Source organism: Aedes aegypti, chromosome 1, assembly GCF_002204515.2.
Source record: "Aedes aegypti strain LVP_AGWG chromosome 1, AaegL5.0 Primary Assembly, whole genome shotgun sequence".
Lineage (NCBI taxonomy): Eukaryota > Metazoa > Arthropoda > Insecta > Diptera > Culicidae > Aedes > Aedes aegypti.
Genome location: NC_035107.1, coordinates 34,784,126 through 34,796,442, shown reverse-complemented (window position 1 = coordinate 34,796,442; position 12,317 = coordinate 34,784,126). Strand labels below are relative to the sequence as shown.

At 38.0% G+C, this 12,317-nt stretch overlaps 1 long non-coding RNA gene across 1 annotated transcript; it reads left to right on the top strand.

Annotated features, from left to right (window-relative positions):
* The first annotated feature begins 957 nt into the window (after nucleotides 1-957).
* Nucleotides 958-1,322, top strand: LOC110674393. Its single transcript, XR_002498822.1, has 2 exons — nucleotides 958-1,120; nucleotides 1,183-1,322. It is a non-coding gene; the product is annotated as an uncharacterized LOC110674393 (long non-coding RNA).
* Nucleotides 1,323-12,317: the final 10,995 nt, after the last annotated feature.

The window sequence follows — 12,317 nt, the reverse complement described above, 5'->3', positions numbered from 1 at the left end:
ACTGTGTAATTGGGTAACCCCCTCTGTGTATAACTTACATGTGCCGTTTTTAGTTGCGGCTGGAAGAACATGGCATAGGGTATGTCATGTATTTTGAGCATACTTAGGATAAACCTGGTAACGGCGATCGATTGACAGCATAACCCAAGTAATCATAGGCACTAGTGATATGTCCCAAATAAGCACCAGAAGTGCAGACACGCCTAATTACAACATTTCTATCACTTGATTGATGACGCATGCTTCTAAGCCAGTTGCGTACAGGCGTTGAATAAGCACTATATTGGCCCTATATTCACGTGTAGGGCATCAATCAATGCTATGCAAATGTTTTGACAGACATACCACGTGATTCGTTTTGCATGTAATGGTAAGAAGGAGCATTCGTTTATGTCAAGATTAGGACAAATCGAAGAAATGATGGTTTTTGTTTGCCTCTTTTCTCCGCAACAATATTTTAAGCTTCTCTGGCTCTACAGATTTGGGAGGTGTAAAAAAAGGCCTGACTGTTCAAAGTATGCAAGTCCAAATCGTTTACGTTACCCTACTGCGATGTGTTCGTTGGAGCGATGCGAGAGGTGACCAGGGAATGTCTGTTTCGACGATAGTTAATTGATCCCATGGCTTTCCGTCGTTTTTTGATCAGCGAAATTTTGCTTCATAATGGGCGGTGATAATTTTATGTTATTGCTCCATTTTACCGGATCGCTGCGTTGCTGAATTTATGCGGCATTGTTTAGCTGGTTCATTCGTCACGTTACTAAGAAATTAATTTCGTATGATATATTAGCGCAATTCATTAGAAGCGTTGGAATCTAGGGTCACAGTGGAATCCTCAAGTGCACCAGCAGTATACTGAAAACTCGTCATTACCCTTTAATGTGTAAAAAATACCCATTATTTGCTGATATATGGAAACGTCAAAATAACGAGTAATTTATTTTTTCACATAATGGGTGTTTAGTACCCTATCACATGTTCGATTCATTTACTCTATAATGGGTGAAAAATTCCTTCCAGTTTATAATATATAAATTCTCTGCCCGACTAGTGATTGGTTTACTTAAGTGTTTTGTCCAAAATAATCAGGGAAGTTTCTAGAAATGCATGTAGCTCTAAGGTAGGTTCATTGAATTACTTCTCCCACCGTGTTCTGATTAGGTACATAAACAAATTTTACAGGATACTTTTGCTGCCGAGCTGTCCCTCCAGTCGCTTCATCCTTATTTTTCAGACCGGCAAATCAGCGTTTATATAATGGTTCTTCCGCATCTCACCAACGTTAATATATTGTTGAATAAAATGTGTTTATAATAATAAGAGTCTAGTGTTCATTATTCTACGAAAATAAATAGAAAAATACCTTAAATTTTCAAATATGAAAGAGAGTAAATTTTACTCTGTTTCTCGATTAATGAGTTTGTCATAGTGGGTAAAATTTACTCGTTGATCTGACGTATAAGCCGTTTACTCTTTGATGAGTAAAGGCCCTTTACTCTTTTTATGAGTAAAACTAGTTTCTCTCAAAGAGGGTACTTTTTTACCCTTTAAAGGGTACTTTGAGCTTACTGTGTACAGTAACACTACACGCTAACTTGAAAGTACCCATTAAATGGGTATCATGTACCCATTTTCATGACGAATATGGAACTGTCAGAAAAAGAGTATTTTTCGATGACATTAAAAAGGGTATTTTAGCCTCATTACACTGTAAACTCGACATTACCCTTTAAGGAGTAAAAAATACCCATTATTTTCCGATATACGAAGCTGTCAAAATAAGAGGTAGTTTCAAATTTTGGATAAAGGGTACCTTTTATCCATTTAGTAGTTTCGGTGGTTTACCCTTTAATGGGTGAAGAATGTCTTGAGGGTTTTTGGCGGACGCTGTTATTTTGTCCGTTCTATATCCGAAAGCCAAGGGATCAAACATCTAAATATTGGTAAGTTTAAATAAATAATACTATCTATTACGTTACAACCTAAGTGATTTTGTCTTTGCAGAACGAATGAGCTAAATAAAAATACCTTCACGGAATGGAGTAATTGTTTAGTAAAAACCAGCATACCAATGCTACAAGAAGCGCTTCAAACCTTGACCTTGGTGAAATGCGCAAATCAGCATGATAATTGTATTTAAAGATTAAATTAGGTTTCAATAAAGTATGTGATAGCCAAATGTTTATTATTTCTCTTGTTTATTTTCATGATTTGGTTTTAAATCATTAATAAATCTTAAAATAACAGAAATAGAGTATATTTTACCCATTATCCATCTCGAATTCCTTTAGGATAAAGGGTAAATTTTACTCGTTGGTTTGACGTACAGGCGGTTTACTCTCTAATGAGTACAGGCCCTTTACGTCACTATTTGCGCTGCATAAGAACAGCGGGAGAATGAAAGAGAGAACTAGTGGCACGCATCAATGATCTGCGCCACCTTAGTAAAATCCATCACATTGATCCCAGTAGTCCACGAAGGGGCCCGGGTCTCATATGGTTGGCAAATCTAGTCGCCTGTGTTTCGGATACCCGGAGCAACACTGTTTTTAGTTCCCGTTGTGTGCTGTTGAAGAAAACTGGTCGTGGCCCGTGGGCTGCTTAACATTAACTTAACTTTAACTTAACTTTAACTTAACTTTAACTTAACTTTAACTTAACTTTAACTTAACTTTAACTTAACTTTAACTTAACTTTAACTTAACTTTAACTTAACTTTAACTTAACTTTAACTTAACTTTAACTTAACTTTAACTTAACTTTAACTTAACTTTAACTTAACTTTAACTTAACTTTAACTTAACTTTAACTTAACTTTAACTTAACTTTAACTTAACTTTAACTTAACTTTAACTTAACTTTAACTTAACTTTAACTTAACTTTAACTTAACTTTAACTTAACTTTAACTTAACTTTAACTTAACTTTAACTTAACTTTAACTTAACTTTAACTTAACTTTAACTTAACTTTAACTTAACTTTAACTTAACTTTAACTTAACTTTAACTTAACTTTAACTTAACTTTAACTTAACTTTAACTTAACTTTAACTTAACTTTAACTTAACTTTAACTTAACTTTAACTTAACTTTAACTTATCCAATCTTTAAAACTCCAATCCAAATCCAAATCCAATCCAAATTCAATTCGTATTCAAATAGTCAACATTTATAGACTGTTGCTTCTTACGACAATGAACAATAAAAGGACTAAATTTTGTGGGGGAATCAAGGGGGGAATGTAATTTAAATCAAATATTTCTAGTGGAAGACGATGATTTATCATTCTTACCAAATGTTCGCAAGTCTCCATATAATACATCCGTCAATGATTATCATAGCCAACCAAACAAAGAAATGCTATTTTTAATTTTATATTTCTTGTGAAAAACCTTATCGCACTTGGTGATACCGCATTTGATATTTGAGCTTCACACGCAGCAATTTGTTTTCCGTACACTGCAGTTTTAATCTATCCTGATATCAGTGTACCGCCGTGCGGGGTGACATTGGGCCTAGAGGGTGACTGACCGCCTCTTTCGATGCAATTTATGTTTTGTAGGAACGCCGTAAAACTAATCTATTACCACGTATTGGCTATTTATAATGTATTCTCCAAGTTTGACACATGGTTTTCATTATTCTTACAATAGCTTGCTGTAAAGCAGTTGGCCCAAAGTCATCCTTATGGACCAATGTCACCCCGCACGACGGTACTGATAAGATTATTTTATCAGAAGACTCATAAAATCTGCGAATTTATTTATTTTTTTCAAAGTGAACAGTTTTGCAACACAGTCAAGCTGCAGAATAATTTGTTGTTTGGTTCAGGGCACAGTGGCGCACAAAACCAAAATAAATGAAGTTATCCAAATTGCCTGTTATGGGCCCATTCACAAATTTCATAACGCTGAAGGGGGTGGGTGGGTGTCCTCGTGCTGTTATGGCTCATACAAAATTTGTAAAATGTTCATACAAAAAGCTTTGCGAGGGGGTGAGTGGGTGTCGAAAATGGTCATTTTTGGCGTTATGAAATTTGTGAATAAACCCTTTATCCAGCTTTTTACGCTGGTTATGCTATAAAAGATTTGACAGAAGCTCGCTACCACCACTGAACTGAAACTCGAAAATAAATCCTTAGTAACCCATCACTCACTGAAATAATTTTCATTGCTTTTCTGTCAAACTAAAATCTAATTCCGATTTGCTTTTGCGTTTGTATTATCTTTAATCGCTTAATAATAATTCCCTTTCTTTTTTTAGGTTTCATTTAAAGCAAGTGAGCAATATATTTTAAGCTGCGGGCAATATCGTTGAAACTATTTAGTGCTGTACAAAACTTCCGTAAATCGAATGAAATTCAGTCAAGGAATTGTTGTCGGGAAAATTGAAAAAAAAGTGTCTAGAAAGTTGAGACCTCTATGCAATTTCCAGATTTTGCATCCAGCATCTCCCAGGATTTTGGGATTATATTACCTTGGCGTTAAACCATTATGACGCCAAGCTCTGTATTCTAAGAAAATTGTTGCAATGAAATCTATGAGAATGATGAAGATATCGCCAAATAGCTTGTTATAATATAGTTCCGAATGTTGTATGAATCCTGTTGTTGGGGAGCAAACTTTCTCGGAGAATAATGAAACCTCTCGGCAGCAGCTTATTGTATCGGCAGCTTCAAGACTGCAACAAATTCATTTTATTGGAATCATTTACATTAACTTATGGTAACTTACTTTATAGTCTCACGACTGATTCTCGGATACGAGGCTCTCCTAACCACATTTTCCGTGCGTTTTAAAATAGAATCAATTTACTGGACTAATAAATTCACCGATCTTCAGGTCATAACAGTCACTGAAACACCTTTTGTGCTACTAACTGCCTATATGACATTCTTACAGGCAGAATATGTCAAACTGTCAGCATGCATGCAATGGAGTGTTTGGGACTCACTACACACTGAAGGAAATATTTGGGTTTATTCTACGACTGGCGTGAGGTGACAAATGTCGGTGTCGTATAGCGAGGTGACAATTCTCGACTCGAGTGAAGTGACTCGCCGTGCAAATCAAATGGAGAGTCACTTCACTCGAGTCGAGAATTGTCACCTCGCTATACGAGACCGACATTTGTCACCTCACGCCAGTCGTAGAATAAACCCAATTATTTTATTTCCAATACCTGTTAAGGATTTTGCCAGAAATTTAACAATTCTTCCTTAAATTAAGCGAGAAACGTGTGCTTAAATAAACGTGCTAAGAGTTTCCTCAGAACCTTGTCCAAAATCTAAACTTCAATCTTCTTATTTAATCTAATGATGTTATTCAGGATTTTATCATTATCACACATAGAAATAAGTAAAATCCATGCCTTGAATTTTGTGTGAATTACGGCGCGATGACATGTTGCGTAAATTCCTTCAAGGATTGTGTAAATCTGACAAAACTTATAACAAGATTATGTGAGACTCCTTCCTGATTTATTGAGGATATGTTTGATCTACTTGATTCTTTTTTCGCAAATTTGTAAGCGTTGATTTTGCGTAATTCAAAATGCTAAGCTGGGTCTTTTGAATATTCCTCCTTCACGTTGTTGTGAGGTATGGTCAACGAACTTATTTATGCCTAAAATTAAATAAAGAGTTCTTTATTATTAAATACAACAATTAAGAATTACGATTATATCGGCAAATCAGAACAATTTTTCATTTGCTTGACAGAAAAAAAAACAATGAAAATTGACTTTGTCAAGGCATGCTGAGATTACATTTCAAAGTTTCAGTTCAGTGGTGATAGTCAGCTTCTGTCAATTTTTTATAGCATATTGTTTTTATGGCGCGCATAAAAAGCTGGATTGTTTTATAGATTTCTATACTAATAAACGATATGAACAGTATAAAAATGAAACTGTCCAAACAATTACCAGGCGTGAAATATAACGCAACGTCAGAATAAATCTCTTGTATCGAACGTTAAACGCAGGCTTCTGGCACCACAATACTACCACATGGGAAAAAACGAGCCACCGGTTCCCACTAGGAAGTGGTTCCCCAAGACAGTTTAATGTTAGTAAACAAACAGCTGTTTCGGGACAAACAATCGAGAAAGGCGCAAAAAAATTGATGGGGAATATGTGTTTAATTCTATCATATGCTGATTCAAACAGAAACACAGTTGCAAACGCTTGATATACAGTCAGTGACATAAGTTAGTAATCAAATGCTGTTATTCCATACAAAGTGCCCAAGTTTGGGGTGCTGTATCTAAGCTTCTGGTAGTCCAAATTGGCTGAAATTTGGATGACGAACTACAAATAACTTGAAGTTATGCCTGTAAGGGAATTATTGCATTGCAGTTATTTTACATCGAGTTTCAGAGGGTTGTTCAAAGACAAAAGTAAGTAACCGAGAGACTTTGTAATTTAATTCTAACACGGTAAGTTGTGGGTTGTTGGTCTGCTCCACAAAGTTGTTCAATTTCAGAAGTCACACAAATTTGCAGAACACACCAACTTTACACGACTTACTGTTTTCGAATTAAATTAAAAAGTCTCTCGGTTACTTACTTTTGTCTTTGAACAACCCTCTGAAACTCTATGTAAACTAACTGCAATGTAATAATTCCCCTACAGGAGAAACTTCAAGTTATTTGTAGTTCGTCATCCAAATTTCAGCCAATTTGGACTACCAGAGGCTGAGATACAGCACCCCAAACTTGGGCATTTTGTATGGAAAAACAGCATTTGGTTACTAACTTATATCACTGACTGTATTTGATTCTGGACGAAAATGTTTTTTTATGGTGAGCCTCGAAAACAGTTTGATGAAATGGAAAATTATTATTGATATGATTTGGCCAAAGTGAGTAAAGGCCCAAACGCAATGATAGCGGAACGGCAGCGGAAAGCGGAACCGGTTCGCCAGCATGAACTACAACAAGCTTGTCGACTCATTGTTGATTCAATTTCATTCGTTGTCAGCTCAGTCGAGATAGTGTGATTCATGCTGGCGAACCGGTTCCGCATTCCGTTGCCGTTCCGCTATCATTGCGTTTGGGCCTTAATACTCTTGAGTTTGATGCTCACTGTTGTATCGGATCTCGGATAAGACACAGAATACAAGTGTTACGGATGCGCGTCGAAATACAAGTGATCTTTATTCTCCAATTCTACACTTCAACTCTCGGGGTATACAAGATGCAACGTTTCTACACAATCAAAGGTATTTGACAATGCAAGGTATAATCGTTTCACGGTTTATATACATTCGAGTTATTTCATGGATTAGTGCGACACTACATTCCTCTTCTTTTTTAAAAACTGTTGAGATTATGAATTTGATAATCCTCCAAGTACGCCGGTTGTTTCGTCTCGCGACGTGGTCTGGAACTGATTTCTTCACGACTCTCCGAATCCTCGATGGATACGTTTCCAGGCTTTGGAGTGCTGTTGCCCTCTTCATCTGGACATCCATTTTGCTCTGGAATTTCATCCTTATTCTCTGTTACCAGTTTCTTGAGATGTTTTGTGTTGCGGTGTAATTCCTTGCCAGACTCTTTCGATTTGACTGTCACATCTGATCCCTTTCTATCAACAACTACGTGTTCCTCTGGGCTGAAGGTTGTTGACAGCTTATTCTCTTTATGAACTCGTTTCACAATAACGGTATCACCGACCTTTATCTCACTAGTTCTCGCCATTCGCCGTTGATTTGCATAATCTGCCTCCCGCATTTTCCTATCAGCATCGCGATCATGTACTTCCTCCAGTATTTTGCATCCTTTAGTCATCAATCCCGGTAACTTGTCCTTCAAAACACGACCAAACATTAAGGTCGACGGTGCTACTCCCGTAGTCGAATGTGGAGTCGAGTTGTGCATTAGAACGAACATACGGATATCCCATTTCCAATCAGACCCATATGTTTCTTGGCTTATTTTTAGACGCTTTCCAATTGAACGATTGATTCTTTCGACCTCGCCATTAGCTTGCGGCCAATATGGTGTGGTTTTTATGTGTTTGATTCCAAATTCCTCACAGAAAGCTTCCAGTTCGTTACTTATAAATTGCGGTCCATTATCTGTCTTAAGCGATGTTGGCATACCAAAACGACAAAACGTTTCATGTAATGCTTTGACGGTAAGTGTCGCAGTTATCTGCTTCATAATGATCACCTCCGTGAACCGACTGAAGTAGTCTATTATGACAAGCAAGTTATGTCCAGATGGCAACGGTCCAACAAAATCGGCAGCCAAGTGTTTCCATGGGCGGTCTGGCATTTCTGTTCTATTCATTGGTTCCGGTGGATCAAGTGCGGATACCATTGCACAGGCTTTGCATTTTTTTACGAAATGTTCAACTTGCTTGTCCAACATTGGCCACCAAACTTTTTGGCGAAGTCTGCGTTTCATAACGACCATTCCTGGATGTGACTCGTGCGCTATCTCCATTACTCTTTGTCGAAGTTGTTCCGGAATGACCAATCGGTCACCTCGAAGCAAAAATTTTCCCGATACACACAGCTCTGATGCAAAAGGTTTGTATCCTTTTGATTTATCGTCCCATACGCCATTACTCAAACTCTCAAGAACAGCAATAAAAGTCGAATCTCTGGAAGATTCCCTTTCAACTTCCTCTAAGGACATTGCTTTCGGTGTATCCTGAAGGACAAGCTGATATATGCAGGCCTCTCCCGTCACATCAAAATCTGTAGCTTCGGAAACCGAAAGTCTTGATAACGCATCTGCCAAATTGCAAGATCCTGGTTCATAGACTACTTCGAAATTGTAAGATTGTAGGCGCATAACCCATCTTTCGATTCGGGCGCAAGGCTTGGCACGTTCCTTGAAAAGGAAATGCAATGACTTACAGTCTGTAATTAGTTTGAAGCGTTTTCCCAAAAGGTACAACTTAAACTTATCTACCGCCCAGACTAAAGCCAAGGCTTCACGTTCTGTTTGGAAATAACGCTGCTCTATTGGTGTTAATGCTTTGCTAGCGAATGATATAATTCTGCTGTTCCCTTGTTCGTCCTTCTGTAATAGCATTGCCCCCAAACCAGTCGGACTTGCATCTGCTACTAGTATGCATTGATCTTTTGTGTCAAAATAACCCAAAAAATCCGCTTCACATACAGCTGATTTGATAGAATCGAATGCTTGTTTGTGCAAATCCATCCAAATAAATTTCTCACCATCTCGAAGTAGCTTTCGTAGTGGTTCTGTTTTGTCAGCAAGATGCGGAATAAAACGTCCAACATATGTAATGAGGCCCAAGAAACTGCGCAATTCCGATACATTTCGGGGTTCACGGAAACTCTTGATCGCCGAAATTCTGCTCTCAGTGGGTCTTATTTCGTTTTTTGTCAATTCATGGACAAGAAACTCAATTTGGCTCACGTTTATGACACATTTATCTTCGTTCAAAAGAATTCCATATTCTTTCATTCGGTTAAGAAGCAAATGCAACCTTTTATCATGTTCTGCTTGGGTTCTGCCCGATACTAGTACGTCGTCCAGATAAACTACAACCCCTTCTAATCCAGCTACAACAGACTCCATAACTTTCTGGAAGAGTTCAGGAGCGCAGCTTATCCCAAACATTAGCCGTTTGTATCTGTCAAGATTAAGAAAAAGAAATTGTTCCCGGAATTCAACATTTCATTTATTTCATTTACCCAACAACACAAAAATCAAAATCATGTTCAACCATTACCTGAACAGTCCTTGCTTCGTGATAAACGTTGTAATTGGCCTCGACCTCTCTGATATTTCGACTTGGTGATATGCTTCTTTCACATCTATCTTTGAGAATCTTACCGCTCCATTTATACCGGCGAATAGCTCCTCCACTGTCGGAAGTGGGTGAGTTTCTCGCAAGACAGCATTATTGGCACGTCGCATATCCACGCACAAGCGAATTTCTCCTGAATCTTTGAGAATTGGTACGATAGGGGATACCCAAGGAGATGGTTCTTCAACACGCTCAATAATGTCCTGATCGATTAGATATTCCAGCTTCTTTGCGAGTTTTTCCTCAATTGCAAAAGGGACTCGTCTATATGGTAGTTGTACCGGTTTGACGGTGGAGTCGATTGGAATTTCTACCAAAATTCCTTTCATTTTCGGAAAACAAGAACTCTCTTGCACAGCCCCCACGTTGTAACCAATCTTCAGAACCTTAAGTATCTTTGCTGTTTCGTCACCGAGCAAGTTTTGTTTCCCGTTCTCAGCTACATAGAAAACTGCTTCCGTTTTATTCTCATGTGCCTCAATGGTTGCGCCAAACATACCGATCAGTTTAAGTGGCTCCTCTGTTCCGTAAGCTTTGAAAGAACGGTCAGGTTGCTTCTGAAACGTTAAGGTTGCTCCTGACTCTCGTAATTCGTTCCATGTGGCAAGGTCAATGAGGTTTGCCGCAGCTCCGGAATCTATAGCCATTTTGACTCCAATGCCCCCGATGAGGAATCGGAAAACATTCTGACCCATAACGTAACAGATTTCGGCTTCCTTATCTTCCCTTGCTTGAAACTCTCCTCGAGTATTTTCTTCCTCGAAAACTGCCTTGATTCGCTTGGGAGTCGGTTCCTTTTTAGGACCCTCGTAAACCCTTTTGGTGCACCACTTTGCGAAATGTCCTTTAGATTTACACTTCGCACATAGCTGTTCACGTGCCGGGCACTCCACACTTCCCTTCAAATGCCCACGTCGTCCGCAGCTGAAGCAGATCCTGGTTTCGATGAATGTGGAACGTTGACCCATCGGTGGTTGATACGGCCTTGCATTTGATGGAATTGATGAATTGGTCCGTAGTTCTGGCATGAAAGATCTCTGTTGTGCCCTTGAGTACTGAAATTGTCGTTCCTTCGAAGGCAAAATTGACAAATTTTGGGGGCGATTAAACGCGGGAATCTTTTTGAACATTAGATTCTGATTCATACGCACGTTGTTCACAACTTCAGTAGGAGCTCCGCAAACTAACTCCTTACACTGCATTTCTACATCTTCGATTGTTTTTCCAATTGCGACCACTTCATTCAACGACCTGTCTTTTTCCAGAATCTTCTTCCTCAAAGACGGCGAAAGGCATTTCTCTGCAATCTGGTCGATAATCATACTATCCAGCACGGAACCTCCATCTTGATCAAATTCACACCTGTTGGCCTGAGTGCGTAGTCTCATTACGAAATCATTGAATCGCTCACCAACTTTTTGAGAAATTTGACGAAAAACGTGGCGTTCATACGTGCGTCGACGAGTGGGTTGAAAATGGGCATCCAATTTCTCGACAGCAATGTCATAAAAAGGCGGATCAATAGCTACGTGAGGAACATCATTAACTCCTGGGAGGTTATCAAAGATATCCTGCAAATCAGGCCCGCCCAAGAATAGCAACTGATTTCGCTTTTGTCGTTGACCCACAATACCGCTCGCTTCCAAATAGTATTCTAGACTACGCTTCCAACGTCTCCACTCTGACGCCAACTGGGACTGATCCACCTTTGAATCAAAAGGTCTGACTGGTCTCAATGAATCCATTTCCTAAGAAAATAAAATTAAAGTTCATTCCCAACTCCAAACCAAAACATGTTTTGTTTTCCATGTCGTTTTTTCGATTTTCTTGTATTTATTAACAAAATTGCTAACAAGAGTTATGATAATATAAAAATTTATAAAAAAATTATTATTGTTAGTTTCCATACCACTGTATTTAATTATTATTGCTATTTTTTTTCAATTCTCTACTTATCTCATATTAACTTCAGTTTCACCTTGGATGAATATCTAATAATAATGGCTAGTCTTCTTTCCCAGTTTAAAACTATTTAGTCTTTTTTTTTTTGGCTTATTTTGCATGATTTATTTACTTATTGTGAATCCAGTAACTCGACTCATTTCACTTCAACCGATCAAAAATCCTCCGCATTTTTTTTCGATAGTTATTTGTTAGTCGAAACATGTACACGATTCTTGCTTTAATTTACAAAACGTTAATCTAGTTCTCGATTCATTTCACATTCGTAATGTATGTTCTACGATTTCCGTTTAATTTCCAACGTACTTCTAGTTCCAATTTGTACCAAATCATATAATGCTCGTATTTATTTTTGTAAGTTGTGAATCCAGTGCTCGACTCATTTCACGTTGTTGAAAGAATCTTCTTCATTTTTTTTTTGTGAATCCAGTACTCGACTCATTTCACATAACACTTTCAATGTTTATTCCGTTTTACATAATGTGAATTCAGTGCTCAACTCATTTCACATTACCTAACCGCAATCTAAAATTCTTCCTTCTTTTTCTTTTATGTGAATCCAGTAC